This window comes from Protopterus annectens, chromosome 16.part0 (genome assembly GCF_019279795.1).
Source record: "Protopterus annectens isolate FY-2018-M chromosome 16.part0, PAN1.0, whole genome shotgun sequence".
Taxonomy (NCBI): domain Eukaryota; kingdom Metazoa; phylum Chordata; order Ceratodontiformes; family Protopteridae; genus Protopterus; species Protopterus annectens.
In genome coordinates, this window is record NC_056750.1 from 399,445,128 (window position 1) to 399,464,842 (window position 19,715).

At 42.4% G+C, this 19,715-nt stretch overlaps 1 protein-coding gene across 1 annotated transcript in view; it reads right to left on the reverse strand.

Moving 5' to 3' along the window:
• The window catches only part of PTGS1 (prostaglandin-endoperoxide synthase 1), a 944,136-nt gene that overhangs the window by 479,412 nt on the left and 445,009 nt on the right, over window positions 1-19,715 (reverse strand). The gene's annotated exons all lie outside the window — the stretch shown is intronic.

A 19,715-nucleotide genomic window follows, 5' to 3' on the forward strand; every position in this document is an offset into this window, starting at 1 on the left:
AAATGATCTGTGCTGCCAGAGTGTTACCGTAATTTGCTATATGAAATACCATAAGAAATAAGGAAAAATACATTTGGGTTGGAACTCATCATAAACATGGATGTTTAATAGATGCACTCTTACAATCTTGTCTTCTAGGGTTCATGCCTGCAGGTGGCCTGACTCCAACTTCCACAGCTCTATTTTCCTCCTTGGGTCTTGGCTAGCACCCTCCATCCAGTACATAAGGATGTCAGTGATATAAAGGGTGTGACGGCCAATGCCATCTTCAGATCTTTCTTGCCTTGGCTAAAGCGAGTTTAGAAGACAGACCTATTATGCTGTAGTCACATGCTACAGCATACACAGCATCCATAATGGAACAGCACTGGGAAATGCTAATTACTTTAAAGCTGTAAAACATATTACATTGCTACAAAAACATTTAACAGCCTTTAAAGCTGTTATTTTGTCAGATGAACACTTAGTTTCTGTCACTGTCTGTGTGTAAACACTATGCATTACAGCTTTCAAGGCTGCAAAATTGCTTTACAGTTGTAAAAGTTTTTCTTTGTAACTATTAGTACATTGGCACAGCTGAAGCTCTGCATGCTACAAAGAATTATAACTGGGGTTCTCCAGTCACAACTACTTGTTATATACTTGACATGGATGTCAATATTCACCACAAGAGCTGTGCTTCACTCCTATCTTAGCATGCATTTTTTAAAATCCATGTCTTCAGCACATAAGTTGGTTTTGACTGGAAACCTGATCTTAATATTGTACCTCTTAAATGTACCAGGCTATGCCTAAAACATGCAACATGTAGTTCAAATGCTGCAAAACTATACTGTGAAATCGGACAACCCCTTCCTACTCGGACTTAAATTTCAGTAATAGGCTAAACTGAAGCAATATTACATTCTGATAGTAAAACAAAAATCTAGTAAGTTTTCCCAGAATCTTTAATACATGCAGTTCCCCCTTTTTATCACAAAGTGAATTTGATTCCTTTGAAAGAACATCACACAAGTCTTAACAAGAAGTGCAGAGTTATTAGTGAAACAATATGAGTTTGGATAAAAAGAAATCAATTGAAAGCACAAAGAGATCAGAGCTTACTCAATAGGTCCTTCAGATTACTGTTTTAAAAGACATGTTCAACTTAGACACAGACATAAGGCAAAGCATAATATGTACCTGTCAGTTCATGACCGGTTTCCACTGAATAAGGGAACTTGATGAAACACTCATAGACTTTAACATGAACAATAACTTTTAGCAGCAATAATCCTGCAAATATCCTTTTGTGTTGAAACCTGCTCTTCTCATACATACTGCTTTACTTAATATCATAAATGTCAATTCACTTGCATCAAGGGAAAGAGAAAACAGAAATACCTACTTATTTATTTATTTATGTTTGCCAGTGAAGTGGGCTGATCTAACATCTAGCCTATTTCAGTTATGAACCACAAAAAAAAAAAAAAAAAAAAAAAAAAACAATTCTTAGGAAATTGGCAGTATTAAAAATATTTGGGCGGCCATGGTGGTGCAGCGGTTAGCGTTGCCGCCTCACAGCAAGAGATTCTCCGGTTCGATCCTCGGCTGGGGTGCTTTCTGTGTGGAGTCTGCATGTCCTCCCTGTGGTCACGTGGGTTTCCTCCGCGTGCTCCGGTTTCCTCCCACATCCCAAAGACATGCTGTAGGTGGATTGGACACTCTAAAATGGCCCTAGGTGTGAGTACATGCATGTGTGTGCCTTCTGTGGAAGGTTGGGCGCCAGGCTGGCAACTCGACACTGTAAAACTCCACTGCCAATCATAAGCAGACAGATGATCCGCTGTGGCGACCCCTAACCGGGAAAAGCCAAAAGAAGAAGAAGTATTAAAAATATTTGTAATGATACAGCAAAATGATGCAAAAAGTAAATGTATGTTTAGTACAGCTAACTAATAAAGCATGGCTTTTAGGTGAAGTAGGTGGGCTTTGCCAGATTAGAAAAGTATGTATTTACTTGGGTACTACATATCATTAAGTTGGGACAGTTTGACATGAATTGGGAGTTAACACCTCAGGTATGTACTTCTAACTGAAGTAACTTTACTATGAGTGCATGGCCTGAAATTTAAATTTTCTAACACAGTGAGTGAACCACTCTACCTAAGATTATTTTGGACCATGCCTGGGCTACATAGGCAAGGGTAAATACAATACATATGGACTGCTTACAGTATCCAGCTAACCAATACGTTGAGGGAGGATAACAAAATACCTAGCAAAAGGCCATCCAGGAATGGGGAGAACATTTAGACTCCAAAAAAGATAATGATCAGATGTCAAAATGAAACCTCAGACCCTGAGGATTCAAAGCAAAGATAGTGACCTCTGAGACATGATGCGACCACAATACAAAACAACAAGTGAGTTTTTTTTTTTAGAAGGAAAACATTGTGTGACAGTTGAACAATTTAGGTTTATGTGTTTCGGACTGAGGGCTGGAAAAGAAGTTGAAACTTGAAACAATGAAATCTTCAGATAAATGAGGGTGTAAAACATAATTCAAAAAGTGGGACAGTCAGCCATTCAGACTTTGTAAGAGGTAGGAAATGATGTTCAGTACAGAAATGGTAAGATGGCAGAGGCAGAAAGAAAGTGAAAGAACTTAAAAATCAAATTTGATGGATTGGCTTAACTGTCATAGTGAGATTCCCAATATTGTCATTGACAGTCATTGTCTCCAGTCTCTAAATACAGGATAATACTTCATATTTATGTGTAAGATGAATGAAAAAAAACAGAAAATGTTGTCTGCATTGTTGTCACCCAGCATGCATTGCCTCCTGTCTCTCAAGTTAGTATTATCATGTACAGCTCTGCGATGATGCAAAGTTGGGCATATGAAGTAAGGAGAAGATAACTGTGGCACAGTGGTGCAGCAGATGGTGCTGTCACCTCACAGATTCTCGATGACGTGCCTTCTGTATGGTGTTTGCAGGTCCTCCCTGTGTTGATGTGGGTTTCCTCTGCATGCTATGGTTTTCTTTCACATTCCAAAGACATGCAGTAAGTAGATTGGACACTCTAAATTGGCCATTGCTATGAGTGTGCGTGTGAGTGTGTGGTGTGGAAGAAATTCCGTGGCACGGTTAGCCTCTCGGTGATGTAAACTTTGGCTCTAGAGGATTGTCACCGTTGAAGTGACAACATGACCCTATGTACAAAAATGGGAAAACCAAGTTGTGGATGGATGGCAATCTCTGCTCATGACTATCAGATTTATAGGTAGCATTAAAAAGAAAAAAGTGATACACTGCAGTGCTTAAACTACTTGTTGGTTTAGACAGGGAAGACAGCAATTTTTTCACTGAAGGATTTTGAGTGTGTGTGTGTGTGTGTGTGTGTGTGTGTGTGTGTGTGTGTGTGTGTGTGTGTGTGTGTGTAAAGAAATCACAGTTTGACACTCCAGAAAAAATAAATTCAGGCAGAGGGTTTGGCTATGCAGGGTGTAAGATTAACTTATGCATTCAACTTCAGAGAATGAGTTTACTTGGCCTCCAATTAGCTTTCTTTAAGCATGCCTACAAGCATCTATTTATTTAATGACAGAGACACATTGGACAAAGATGGGTGGGGTAAGAAACTGATTATGAAGAAGGCAGTACAAATAACAGAAAAAAGTACTTCTTTTAAATAACATTAGGAAGAGCAAATAAGTCACAACCAGTTCTGATCCTCTGTATGCTAAGCTGCCTTCAGAGGAAAAGCAAGACGCTCAGAAAGACATTATTATGTCTCGTGGACATACCTTCAAGAAGCAGATGCAAAAAAAGTAGCAACGTCACAGGTGATGCAAGTGATTTTAAAGCTTAGTTTTTAAATTGCAACAAACATTGTGTTACAAAGAACAACATTGAACTGGGCAACATGCATTTTTAACAAACAAAAATTAAACTCCAAGGGTAAATATTACTTCACCCCTTTGTAGCTGAGTTTTAAATAAAAAAAATAAACTGATTTTAATTGGTGGAACACATGAAGGACTGAGCATACTCTAAGAAATAAACATCCCATTTACTTGGGCTGCAAGTGATGTTGGTGGGATTTAGAAGGGAATTTTGTAATGTAAATAACTTCCAGTTATATGGAAATCTGAGACAATAACGTATAAGAGAATGAAAAAGGACTGACATGGGTCCAAGCAATGACAGAGACATTTAATTGCAAATACTGATTCAAACATACTAGAAGCAGTGGAAGTAACTGTCGATTTACTGATTGATTGATTGATGTTTTTTTTTACCAGGAAAGTCTGACTGGATAATTGTATCCATTTTCAGTGAAGGCCCAGGGAGAAAGCTTCAGAAATACAAGAACAGAAGATACTAACACAATATCACAATATACTATAAATACATAGATTAATACAAATATTTACTACACATATGACATGTACAGTAATACACATATACCATCTGTAAAATAAATAAATACACTACCATGTAGCACTGAAATGCATTGACATGTTTATAAGTGAGTGAATTTATTACTCACTCATAAACCAAATGCCAGAGTGGAATATTCAAACAGTAGAAGAGGAGAAGAGGAAGGGAGGGGGAGTGAGAAACAAATATTTGTTAGAGGTGATAAGTGGATCAGATATGGGGAACAGGAGAAATAAAGAGCAAAAGCAAAATAAGAGTAAGAGAATAAAAGGTGTGTATATAGAAATGAAGTATATATAGGAGAGGAAATTATTAAACAGGAGACCAGCATGTGCAAAGTCAGAAGCTGGCGAGGAATTCTTTTAGTTGTTGCCTTAATAAATGAATTCGGTGATACCCAGGCATGAACTCATGGTTTTGGTCTTTGTATTGCTTACCTGGAGGTGTCTAGCTTTAAGCTGTTTAGCAGCAGTAGGAGGTTAAAGCTGTAGGCCTTATACATGGTAAGGCCATACACACATGCAAGCCTGTTACTAAGTTTGATTTATTGCGAATGGATATAAGAGTACCATGGAGAATGCCTTACTGATTGGGGTGGGGGTGGGGGGCAGACACATCTTAATGCATTTCCTCAAATGACCTGTTGTGCGAATAGCTAAGAGACCACTTCTTCTTTTGGCTTTTCCAGGTTAGGGGTCGCCACAGTGGATCACCTGTCTGCTCATGACTGGCAGTAGAGTATTACAGTGTCGAGTTGCCAGCTCGGTGCCCAACCTTCCACAGAGGGCACACACATGCACGCACTCATGCCTAGGGCCAATTTAGAGTGTCCAATCCACCTACAGCATGTCTTTGGGATGTGGGAGGAAACCGGAGCACCCAGAGGAAACCCATGCGACCACAGGGAGGACATGCAGACTCCGCACAGAAGGCACCCCAGCAATACCTAAGAGACCACTAAATAGCCTTAAAATCAGTTTGTATTTAGTGAGCAGATCAAAAAGCAAGGTTGGCACATGCAGTCAGATGCTCTGGTCTGTTTAACATACGATATGCCAGTCAGCTTGCCTTTGCCACTGCTGAAATTAACAGTGTTGGTCAGGGTGCATATAGAGCTGGAAGCATTCTGGGCATCTGGAGAACCAAACTTTTCAATTAAACACCACATTATAATGTCACTCTTCATCTTGTAATTGTCCATACATTGCAGTTTCAGTAACAGGATACAAAAAGCTAAAAATTCACTGAAATACTAAAGTGACAAATTTAGACAGACATATACATGTGTTGTGTTTCTCCAGCACAGTAAAAATGGAGATGGATAAGGACAGATAAATGATATGGCTACGAGTTGAAGCCAGTGGAGTCTATACTGATGTAAAAAGTAGAGATAGAGCTTGTCTGCATCTGGATAGTTATAAGTAGGCGTTTCATTAAAATGTTTAACAACACATTACTTAGTTACTATGTGGATACTGAATGAGGGGGCTGAATTGGTTTCAGGTATTGGCATTATGCACACCGGGATTTTGGGATGGGGTGGTAGCTCTGGCAGTAAGAAACTGAGTTACTGTCCTTCTATAGTGATATGTGGGTCCATTTGGGAGGATGTTGGCTAGTTCACCATTAATATTACTGCTTACTGGGTAATTTACCTATCCCTATAAATTTGTTTGGTTTTGGAAAGATGCGTGTTGCTGGAAATTAAAAATTCAGTTTTAACAGCTGACCATTTTTTAGTAAATGAGTCAGCTGACTAGGTCAGCTCAACCCTCCTTTCCAAAAAACAAGAGCATTCATTTTAGTCACATGATGCAGAGGAATAAAGCCCTGATACCATCCCAGATGACTAGTGTTTGGCTAGTGACACAGGTGGTGGACAAACCAGCTGGGGAAGATCAGAGTGAGGGGATAAATCTGTTCGTCTACTCTGGGGGGAAGGAAGCAGCTTTGCTTTATGCACTGATGATACCTGCAGGATTATCAGGTGTATTATTTGCAGCAAGGAGCCTACCATGCCCTTGCTGTTCATGCATAACTTAGCTTGGAAATTGCATATGAGTAGATGCAGACATGCAACTCCTGAGAGCAGAAATTGCAGCGTATGCAAACTGCAAAGGTGGGGAATAGGAGGATAGGACAGTCCGTGAAATTTGCATATTGGCCCACTCCCTGAAACTGGACTTTTGCATACACTATGGAATGAACAGGATAGAGGGTTCTTGATCTTATGGAAGAACAGATAAGCCAGTGAGGTGCAAGAAGGGGGAGTTGCTGGGTAGATCCTGTAGAACTTACCCAGAAAAGATTATAATATTTATCCGATTATCTAGTGAAATCTGATGTGTATATCCTTGAATGACATAGATTCTAGGTGATTCAGTCATGTTGATTAATGTCACGAAAACAATGGGCATGGGTATTTGCCAGTTATAAGTTGGCTGAGGACCTGATCTACTCCAATCTCCAACAGGTACCCATGCTAACAGTGGGAAGGGTTATGTAGCCCTATTGGTCAGTGTGTACCTGCCATAAAAACCCAGCAGTCCTGGGTCAATAAGCTACTGCCTGGCCGGTGTCCAGTGGCCAAGCCTGTCACAAATGAACTAAGAATTGCTACACTCAGTGTAGGTTAATTGACAGGATGCGACTTGGAAGTGGATGATATGATGATAAGGAGGATGCTAGACACCTTATGTATCTAGGAGACAAGATGGATGGGCAATGCAGCAAAGCCACTTAGCTTGGGATCTAGAGTGTACTACTCAGAAGAAGGAGAACAGACTAGAAATGGTTTGGGAGTTGTGATGAGGGACAGGCTTCACAAGACAGTAAGGAATGTAATCAGAATTAGTGAAGACTCATGGCAATCAGACTCCAGTGTAAGGAGAGGGCACTATTCATAATCTCAGCCTATGCCCCACAGCAGGGTTGTGGCACTAAGGAAAAGAGTGCATTCAGACAGCCATTGCAGGATCTACTAGACAAAGTAGGACAACAGGAAATGGTGTTGATGATGGGTGACCTGAATGCACATATTGGGACAGAGACAATAGGGTATAAGGGCTGTTTGGGTCCACATGGATGGGGCAGCAGGAACAAAGAAGGAGAGGCCTTTCCACACTTCTATCTGGCAAATGGCTTAATAGGGGCCAACACATGATTCAGCATGACAGACAGTCAGGAGATCACATACAAGAGTGACTGACATGAAACTCAGGTAGACTTCCTCCTAGTAAGGAAAAGGCACCGGGGTAGAATTGGATATTGTAAAGTCATCCCCAGTGGAGCATTGGTTGCCACATCAGTTGAAGCAGTGATCAGAGAAGGCTCTGAAATCATCAGAAACTAGGCTGAAGACCAAGAAGTTGACTAGAGAGAAAGTACAAGAGTTTAAGGAATTACTCAGGGCTCTAGCACCTCAGGAAGAACAGCAAACAGGTGGAGTCGAAGAAGAACAGCACCTCAAAACATCATGATTGAGGACTATAGAAGAGATATGCAGATGAGCTAGGTATGGAAATAAGGTACATAAGGAGAGTTGATGGTAGAATGTAGAAGTACAGGAAGTTATCTAAAGGAAGAAGGAGTGCAGGAAAAAGTGAGAGATGGAAAAGATGGACCAGGCTAAGAAGAAATGCTAGTTGGCTAACAAGGAGATTAAGTGAGGAATTGCAATAGCAAAGAACAAGGCATTTGAGGCAATCAACCAGCTTCTGGAAAATGACTTGGTACATGGCATAAAGAAACTATCAGGTTGCAAGGCAAAGACAGAAAGATAAAGAAGATAGTCACACACACGTAATTCATAAGGGATGTCAGCTACAACCAGCTCACCAGTCCACATGTCGTCAAAGGCAGATGGAGAGAATATTTACAGCAATTTCTGAATGAAGAAAACCCTAGAGAGGCCTCAGACACAGCGTACGATGAAAGAAGAGGAAGAGCACATCCTGGAAGAAGAAAGAACAGCACTAAAGAAAATGAAGTCAGGGAAAACAGCAAGCTCAGGTGAGGTCAAAGCAGATATGGTCAAGATGTTGGGTGAAATAGGAGAGAAATGGCTCCTAAGGGTACTCATAGCATATGGAGAGAGATCAACGAGTATCTCAGATGACAGGAGAATAAACATTCTAGTACTAAGTGTACAAGAACAAAAGGGATATCCGCAACTGTGGGCAGTACAGAGGTATCAAACTCCTGTCACACAGACTGAAAGTTCTAGACAGTGTGGTTGATAAAAGAAAACACAGAGTAGTAGATAGTCAGATGGGAGATGAGCTGTTCAGATTCAGATCAGGATGTGGCATAACCGGCCAGATGTTTACAGTGAGTTAGTTCTTTGCTTCTACTGATTTCCCCCATTTACTATTATTACATCTGTCTTATCTGTACTCAGTTTCATCCCAACTGCCCTCAGTTTGTATTCTATTCCACTATCCTTTTCTGAAGTTTTTGCTCACAGTCTGCCTGTAGTGCCATTTATATTTCTTTTAATATTCCTTATGGTTCCAGAGATATGAACATTTGTTTGAATGTGATGACATAATCTGATTCTGTGAAAAGGCTTAGGCTCTGCCCATTGGAAGTTACAGAGCAAACTTCTTGAGCTCCATTGGAGTGAATGAGTTAACCAATCTCACTATAGTATCCTGACTGATCAAAAGAATTGCTGCTCCCACAGTTCACTTACTAGAGGAAGGCAAGATGATGTGGGTGTGTGGTCTTCCTTGTCAGGTTTCTCAGACTGCTCTGAGACTTCTGTCTCATCTAGTATTAAAACATCATTTCAATGCTGGATTACAGAATGACATCACATACATCTGGTCATCTGACTCTGGTTCCCACACTACCCCCTTTACTAGAAACTGAACCAGAATCTAGTAGATATGTGTCATAATACACACACATAGAGCTTTGCTGAGATGTGTTATAGCATCTGGAAGGTATAAAATCATTTCAAAAACTTCCAGCCTTCCAGGGTAGCAATTAGTTCACCCCTAAGAACAATACAGCAAGACCCACTGTTGGTACATTTTTAACACAAGCAGCTTTGCAAATACATTTTCAACACAAGCACCTGTACAAATCAGTGTGATATACAAATTACATATCTTCTTTCGGCTGTTCCCGTTAGGGGTCAACACAGTGGATCATCTGTTTCCATTTCTTCCTGTCCTCTGCATCTTGCTCTGTCACACCAACCACCTGCTTGTCCTCTCTCACCACATCCATAAACCTTATCTTAGGCCTTCCTCTTTTCCTGTTACCTGGTAGCTTCATCCTTAGCATCTTTTCCCAATATACTCACCATCTCTCCTCAGCACATGTCCAAACCAACATAATCTTGCCTCTCCGGCTTTGTTCTCCAAACCTTCCAACCTGCGCTGACCCTCTAATATACTTATTCCTAATCATGTCCACCCTCGTCACACCCAGTGCAAATCTTAACATCTTTAACTCTAACTCCTGCCTTTTTGTCAATGCCACTGTCTCCAACCCATATAACATAGCTGGTCTCAATACCCTCTTGTAGACCTTCCCTTTCACTCTTACTGGTACTCGTCTGTCACAAATCACTCCTGACACTCTTCATATAATTCTTTACAAAACTCCAGCTAGCTATGCTAACATGTTACACATCCACTGCCCTACTTCTCATGTCATAGCTGGCAATATCTCACATCATCAAATCCTGCTAAACTACCACATGCCATAGCTTCTCACGCTCTGTTTGTGCGCCTACATCATCTTATCACAAGACCACTACGTTTAGCATAATGACAACCAGGTTGCCGATAATTAGTGCCAGTTTGTCCTCCATTCAAAACTGTAACACTTTTAAAATCTTTCATCTCCACCACTAATGCCACCATGGCTTTACACATACTTTCATCTGTCTATTTCATTAAACCTGTGTGCTTTGTTATGCACCACATAAAATGCTTAGTGTAACCTTTGATGGAGCTCTCAAGTTTTTCTGCTATTGTTTTATGGCATCAAAGTGTTCCCTAGTTTCCTTTTGATCCTGTACTAGAAACATTGAATTTCTCCTACTTGTGGAGCTGTCACTGTCCAAGTCATCATCATCAACTCAATGCTAGAAGTCTAAATCTCAAAATGCACTCACTCGAAGCACTCCTTAAAATGGAGAACATCGATATCTGTGCAGTGACTGAGACCTGGTTCAAGGCTCCAGAGAGCACCCCTGCACTACCAGGCTATAACTCATACCACACTTTTTGGCCATGTAACCTGGACCGGAACACCAAAGGAGGAGGTGTGTCCATATTCATTAAGGATATCCACACCTCTAGGCTAGTTGCTCAGCTTAATGCAGCCGAGGTTATCCAAGTTCAACTAACTCTGGGCAAAACTCCAATCCAAACTGTAGCTTGCTACAGATCACCCACCATGCCCCAGGATTCCCACTCCTCTTTTCTTGATGTACTGGAAAATATTATCGTTCAACTAAACACCCTAATAATGGGCGATTTCAACTACCACACCATTAACTGGGACTCATGTACCAACTCCTTCGCTCAAAGCTTTCTGGAATTCATAAACTCCAATGCCCTGGATCAACTTATCCACACCCCCACCACGGGCAACAATATCCTAAATCTAGTCATTACCAATATGAGTGACCGGTGTTCCACACCTGAAGTCAACGCCTCATTGGTCCGATCCGACCATAAGCTAATTACCCTAGATATCCACATCCTGCCTCCACCCCCCCCCCCCCATTAAGGAAACCATGGTAAAAAATGTCTCCAAAGCCAACTTCATGCTTCTTAAGACAGAAGTGGTGAACTTCATGACACCCATGCAGATGGACAATACAGTTACGACTACTGAATCCTACACAATTGCACTTCATAAGCACTTACATGAGTGCATGGATTGTGCTATCCCAAACAGAACAGAGACGCTATCCTCCAAAAAAAGGAAGCCAATCTGGTGGTGCCCTGACATAAACAAACTGTACAACAGAAGGAAGAAACTCTTGCAAAAGAAAGTTCATTATGGAACTCATAAACAGAGACATAGGGGACCTACAGACACTTGACCCCACCCAGTTCGGCTTTGTAAAGGGCAGATCCTGCCTTTTAAACCTGGTTGACTTTTTTGAAACAGTCACTAGAGCCATTGACGAGGGCAAAGCAGTCCATACAGCATACCTGGACTTGGCTAAGGCCTTCGACACAATACCCCACTTAGGCATCACAGATAAGCTCAACAGCTTAAATATAAACCCTTATGTCACTAGATGGGTTGCAAACTGGCTAAAGGACAGAACCCATAAAGTTAAAATCGCTGGAGCAATGTCAGACTCAAAGCCAGTCACAAGTGGTGTCCCACAGGGATCTGTCCTGGGACCCCTCTTGTTCGGCATTTATTTCTCAGATGTTAAAGCAAACACGGGAGGGCTGTGGCTGACAAAGTTCGCAAATGACTGCAAACTAGGCACCATAGTCAATACACCAGCAGACACACACATCCTACAAAAAGGCCTCACAGAAACGGACAACTGGTGCCGGAGTCACGGCCTTAAACTAAATGCCAAAAAATGTATAGTCATCCCCTTTGGGAAAAACAAAGTACCCACAAATTATCACATAGACAACAACCCACTGAGTACTGAAAAAGTAATCAGAGACCTAGGGACCCAAGTCGACAGCGACCTCTCATTTGATACCCACGTTGCCAAAGTGGTTAGAAAAACATTCTACCTTGCACACCTCATCATGAAGGGATTCACATCCAGATCCAAGGATGTCATTGTACCCCTATATTCCTCCCTCATCAGACCCATGATTGAGTACAATGCCCCATTTGGTATGTACCTCACCCGGCATTTGCAACAGCTGGAGAGACCACAAAAGTACCTCACCAAGAGGATCAAGGGTCTCCAACATATGTCTTATTCTGCCAGACTAAAGAAACTTCAGCTCTGTTCAGTATCATACCACCTGCTCAGAGGTGATCTCTGCCTGACGTACAAGGTCATGTCCAATCAGGATCTGATGGACATGCTCCACCTCAAAAAATCCAAGTCCATCAGGACCACAAGAGTTAAAGACTTAAACCTCGGCACAAGTATGAATAGGACATGCTGGAGGGATAGATTCATAACCCAGAGGCTTCCCATGCTTTGGAACAAGATCCCAGTTCGTATTAGGCAGAGCCCCTCACTGACTCTCTTCAAGAGAAATCTTGATGAGTGGATGGGAGATCGTAAGTTTACCCCAGGGGTCGCATCTGTGTCACTGCTAGACAGGGGCACAGTAAACTAATTCTATTATATAAGGGGACCTTCATTGTGTCACTACTAGACACAGTATTCTCAATTTATTCTGTACATTTTTGTACCATTTCATAGGGTGGCAAATGCCACATCACTATGGCTAGGCTTACAAATGCCCCAGAACAGATAGCCTAGTACTATACTATGAAACTATAAAATCCCACAAGTGGAGGAACTCCCTGGTCAGCCTCAGTAAGAAGCTGCGATCCGTGATAAAATCCTCTAAAGTTAGTTACGAAAACAAAATCGCCACTGATTCTAAAGACAACTACAAAGCATTCTATAGCTATGTCAAGAATCTCAATGGCAACACTCAGATCTGCTCTGAGTTACAGCACAATGGCACTAAATATACAGACCCAACTGATATTGCCAACATCCTGGCAGATAGGTTCAGTGCTAACTTTACCCCCCTCTCACCCCCTAAAAATCCCATCTCTATACCGGAAGAATGCAAAGTTCCTGTAATCACAGCAGCACAGGTAAAAACCACACTCTCCAAAGCCAAGAACACTGCATCCATGGGACCAGACAACATCCCAGGCTGCGTTCTACATGAACTACAGAATGAACTGGCACCCCACCTAAGCACCATGTTCAATCACAGCCTCACCTCAGGCTTTGTGCTTGCTGAATGGTGCACAGCAACGGTTATCCCACTCCTCAAGGGGGGAGCCACCACAGACCCCAGGAACTACCGCCCCATTAGCCTGACAAGCCTGGTCTGCAAGGCCATGGAATGTATCATCATGGAACTTATAAACAAAGACATTGGTAATTTCCAAACTCTGGATCCCACCCAGTTCAGGTTTGTAAAAGGCAGATCATGTCTCCTAAACCTGATAGACTTCTTTGAAGCAGTCACCAAAGCCGTAGACAAGGGTAAGGTGGTTCACACAGCCTATCTAGATCTTGCCAAGGCTTTTGACACCATCCCCCACTCTGGAATTATAGATAAACTCACTAAACTAGGTATAAATCCCTATATCACAAGATGGGTTGCCAACTGGTTCACTGACAGAATCCACACTGTGAAAGTAGCAGACTCCAAATCGGACTTCAGACCAGTGACAAGTGGAGTACCACATGGTTCAGTCCTGGGTCCTCTCCTGTTTGGTATCTACTTCTCTGAAGTATAGGCTAACACAGAAGGTCTTTGGCTAATGAAGTTCTTAGATGACTGCAAACCAGGAGCCATAATTGAAACTCCTAATGATGTGGGCATCCTACAAAAGGGCCTCACTGAGACAGATGCCTGGTGTCAAAGCCATGGCCTCAAGCTCACTGCCAAAAAGTGCATTGTCATCCCCTTTGGTAAAAACTCTGTACCCATGAACTTCAACATAGGCGGTAGTATACTTAACACCGAAAGTGTGATAAGAGACCTTGGGACACAGGTAGACAGTAATCTCTCCTTTGATAATCACATTGCCACAGTAGTCAGGAAATCCTTCTACGTGGCACACCTCATCACAAAAGGTTTCTCATCCAGAAAAAAAGAGGTCATTGTTCCCCTCTACTCATCACTCATTAGACCCATTATAGAGTACAACACCCTTTTGGTATGTACCTCACAAGACATTTACAACAACTGGAAAGACTGCAGAAATACCTCACAAAGAGGATTACTGGCCTCAAACAGATGCCCTATGCAGACCGTCTCAAAAAACTCCAGCTTTACTCCGTCGCATATTGCCTACTCAGAGGTGATCTCTGCCTAACATAAAAAGCTTTGTCAAACCCAGAGCTGTTGGACATGCTGCACTTAAAGAAATCCCAATCCCTCTGAGCTACATGCTCTAGGGACCTAAACCTTGTCATCACAATAAACAGAACATGCCGGAGGGATAGATTCCTGTCCCAGAGACTTCCCATACTCTGGAATAAACTACCTATCTATATCAAACAAAGCTCCTCATTAGCACTCTTCAAGAAAAATCTTGATGATTTGGATGGGAAATAGAAATTCACCCCGGGATCACCTCTGTGGCTCTGTTCGACAGTGGCACAGGAAAATTTTCTTGGGTGGCAAAGCCAGGGTACCTTTTTGGCTGGGCTTGTATAGGCCCCAGGGCTGATAGCCTAGTACCTACCTATGAACCTATGAACCCCCTTTTCCCCATTTCCTATATAGGGTCGGGTTATCAAGTTAACTGTCACCATCTTTCTCTCTTGATTTAATGCCACTCTCCTACCTTTTTTGACAGTCATGCCTGACTGTCACAGGTCTTCTCTCACACAATCCACCCACCTCTTTACTGGATGTCCTTATTTCCTTTGCCTTCTCCATGTGTGTCCCAATCTCACTATAGTATCCTGACTGATCAAAAGAATTGCTGCTCCCACAGTTCACTTACTAGAGGAAGGCAAGATGATGTGGGTGTGTGGTCTTCCTTGTCAGGTTTCTCAGACTGCTCTGAGACTTCTGTCTCATCTAGTATTAAAACATCATTTCAATGCTGGATTACAGAATGACATCACATACATCTGGTCATCTGACTCTGGTTCCCACACTACCCCCTTTACTAGAAACTGAACCAGAATCTAGTAGATATGTGTCATAATACACACACATAGAGCTTTGCTGAGATGTGTTATAGCATCTGGAAGGTATAAAATCATTTCAAAAACTTCCAGCCTTCCAGGGTAGCAATTAGTTCACCCCTAAGAACAATACAGCAGGACCCACTGTTGGTACATTTTTAACACAAGCAGCTTTGCAAATACATTTTCAACACAAGCACCTGTACAAATCAGTGTGATATACAAATTACATATCTTCTTTCGGCTGTTCCCGTTAGGGGTCAACACAGTGGATCATCTGTTTCCATTTCTTCCTGTCCTCTGCATCTTGCTCTGTCACACCAACCACCTGCTTGTCCTCTCTCACCACATCCATAAACCTTATCTTAGGCCTTCCTCTTTTCCTGTTACCTGGTAGCTTCATCCTTAGCATCTTTTTCCCAATATACTCACCATCTCTCCTCAGCACATGTCCAAACCAACATAATCTTGCCTCTCTGGCTTTGTTCTCCAAACCTTCCAACCTGCGCTGACCCTCTAGTATACTTATTCCTAATCATGTCCACCCTCGTCACACCCAGTGCAAATCTTAACATCTTTAACTCTAACTCCTGCCTTTTTGTCAATGCCACTGTCTCCAACCCATATAACATAGCTGGTCTCAATACCCTCTTGTAGACCTTCCCTTTCACTCTTACTGGTACTCGTCTGTCACAAATCACTCCTGACACTCTTCATATAATTCTTTACAAAACTCCAGCTAGCTATGCTAACATGTTACACATCCACTGCCCTACTTCTCATGTCATAGCTGGCAATATCTCACATCATCAAATCCTGCTAAACTACCACATGCCATAGCTTCTCACGCTCTGTTTGTGCGCCTACATCATCTTATCACAAGACCACTACGTTTAGCATAATGACATCCAGGTTGCCGATAATTAGTGCCAGTTTGTCCTCCATTCAAAACTGTAACACTTTTAAAATCTTTCATCTCCACCACTAATGCCATCATGGCTTTACACATACTTTCATCTGTCTATTTCATTAAACCTGTGTGCTTTGTTATGCACCACATAAAATGCTTAGTGTAACCTTTGATGGAGCTCTCAAGTTTTTCTGCTATTGTTTTATGGCATCAAAGTGTTCCCTAGTTTCCTTTTGATCCTGTACTAGAAACATTGAATTTCTCCTACTTGTGGAGCTGTCACTGTCCAAGTCATCATCATCAACTCAATGCTAGAAGTCTAAATCTCAAAATGCACTCACTCGAAGCACTCCTTAAAATGGAGAACATCGATATCTGTGCAGTGACTGAGACCTGGTTCAAGGCTCCAGAGAGCACCCCTGCACTACCAGGCTATAACTCATACCACACTTTTTGGCCATGTAACCTGGACCGGAACACCAAAGGAGGAGGTGTGTCCATATTCATTAAGGATATCCACACCTCTAGGCTAGTTGCTCAGCTTAATGCAGCCGAGGTTATCCAAGTTCAACTAACTCTGGGCAAAACTCCAATCCAAACTGTAGCTTGCTACAGATCACCCACCATGCCCCAGGATTCCCACTCCTCTTTTCTTGATGTACTGGAAAATATTATCGTTCAACTAAACACCCTAATAATGGGCGATTTCAACTACCACACCATTAACTGGGAAAAATACTCATGTACCAACTCCTTCGCTCAAAGCTTTCTGGAATTCATAAACTCCAATGCCCTGGATCAACTTATCCACACCCCCACCACGGGCAACAATATCCTAAATCTAGTCATTACCAATATGAGTGACCGGTGTTCCACACCTGAAGTCAACGCCTCATTGGTCCGATCCGACCATAAGCTAATTACCCTAGATATCCACATCCTGCCTCCACCCCCCCATTAAGGAAACCATGGTAAAAAATGTCTCCAAAGCCAACTTCATGCTTCTTAAGACAGAAGTGGTGAACTTCATGACACCCATGCAGATGGACAATACAGTTACGACTACTGAATCCTACACAATTGCACTTCATAAGCACTTACATGAGTGCATGGATTGTGCTATCCCAAACAGAACAGAGACGCTATCCTCCAAAAAAAGGAAGCCAATCTGGTGGTGCCCTGACATAAACAAACTGTACAACAGAAGGAAGAAACTCTTGCAAAAGAAAGTTCATTATGGAACTCATAAACAGAGACATAGGGGACCTACAGACACTTGACCCCACCCAGTTCGGCTTTGTAAAGGGCAGATCCTGCCTTTTAAACCTGGTTGACTTTTTTGAAACAGTCACTAGAGCCATTGACGAGGGCAAAGCAGTCCATACAGCATACCTGGACTTGGCTAAGGCCTTCGACACAATACCCCACTTAGGCATCATAGATAAGCTCAACAGTTTAAATATAAACCCTTATGTCACTAGATGGGTTGCAAACTGGCTAAAGGACAGAACCCATAAAGTTAAAATCGCTGGAGCAATGTCAGACTCAAAGCCAGTCACAAGTGGTGTCCCACAGGGATCTGTCCTGGGACCCCTCTTGTTCGGCATTTATTTCTCAGATGTTAAAGCAAACACGGGAGGGCTGTGGCTGACAAAGTTCACAAATGACTGCAAACTAGGCGCCATAGTCAATACACCAGCAGACACACACATCCTACAAAAAGGCCTCACAGAAACGGACAACTGGTGCCGGAGTCACGGCCTTAAACTAAATGCCAAAAAATGTATAGTCATCCCCTTTGGGAAAAACAAAGTACCCACAAATTATCACATAGACAACAACCCACTGAGTACTGAAAAAGTAATCAGAGACCTAGGGACCCAAGTCGACAGCGACCTCTCATTTGATACCCACGTTGCCAAAGTGGTTAGAAAAACATTCTACCTTGCACACCTCATCATGAAGGGATTCACATCCAGATCCAAGGATGTCATTGTACCCCTATATTCCTCCCTCATCAGACCCATGATTGAGTACAATGCCCCATTTGGTATGTACCTCACCCGGCATTTGCAACAGCTGGAGAGACCACAAAAGTACCTCACCAAGAGGATCAAGGGTCTCCAACATATGTCTTATTCTGCCAGACTAAAGAAACTTCAGCTCTGTTCAGTATTATACCACCTGCTCAGAGGTGATCTCTGCCTGACGTACAAGGTCATGTCCAATCAGGATCTGATGGACATGCTCCACCTCAAAAAATCCAAGTCCATCAGGACCACAAGAGTTAAAGACTTAAACCTCGGCACAAGTATGAATAGGACATGTTGGAGGGATAGATTCATAACCCAGAGGCTTCCCATGCTTTGGAACAAGATCCCAGTTCGTATTAGGCAGAGCCCCTCACTGACTCTCTTCAAGAGAAATCTTGATGAGTGGATGGGAGATCGTAAGTTTACCCCAGGTATCGCATCTGTGTCACTGCTAGACAGGGGCACAGTAAACTAATTCTATTATATAAGGGGACCTTCATTGTGTCACTACTAGACACAGTATTCTCAATTTATTCTGTACATTTTTGTACCATTTCATAGGGTGGCAAATGCCACATCACTATGGCTAGGCTTACAAATGCCCCAGAGCAGATAGCCTAGTACTATACTATGAAACTATAAAATCCCACAAGTGGAGGAGCTCCCTGGTCAGCCTCAGTAAGAAGCTGCGATCCCTGATAAAATCCTCCAAAGCTAGTTATGAAAACAAAATCGCCACTGATTCTAAAGACAACTACAAAGCATTCTATAGCTATGTCAAGAATCTCAATGGCAACACTCAGATCTGCTCTGAGTTACAGCACAATGGCACTAAATATACAGACCCAACTGATATTGCCAACATCCTGGCAGATAGGTTCAGTGCTAACTTTACCCCCCTCTCACCCCCTAAAAATCCCATCTCTATACCGGAAGAATGCAAAGTTCCTGTAATCACAGCAGCACAGGTAAAAACCGCACTCTCCAAAGCCAAGAACACCGCATCCATGGGACCAGACAACATCCCAGGCTGCGTTCTACATGAACTACAGAATGAACTGGCACCCCACCTAAGCACCATGTTCAATCACAGCCTCACCTCAGGCTTTGTGTCTGCTGAATGGTGCACAGCAACGGTTATCCCACTCCTCAAGGGGGGAGCCACCACGGACCCCAGGAACTACCGCCCCATTAGCCTGACAAGCCTGGTCTGCAAGGCCATGGAATGTATCATCATGGAACTTATAAACAAAGACATTGGTAATTTCCAAACTCTGGATCCCACCCAGTTCAGGTTTGTAAAAGGCAGATCATGTCTCCTAAACCTGATAGACTTCTTTGAAGCAGTCACCAAAGCCGTAGACAAGGGTAAGGTGGTTCACACAGCCTATCTAGATCTTGCCAAGGCTTTTGACACCATCCCCCACTCTGGAATTATAGATAAACTCACTAAACTAGGTATAAATCCCTATATCACAAGATGGGTTGCCAAC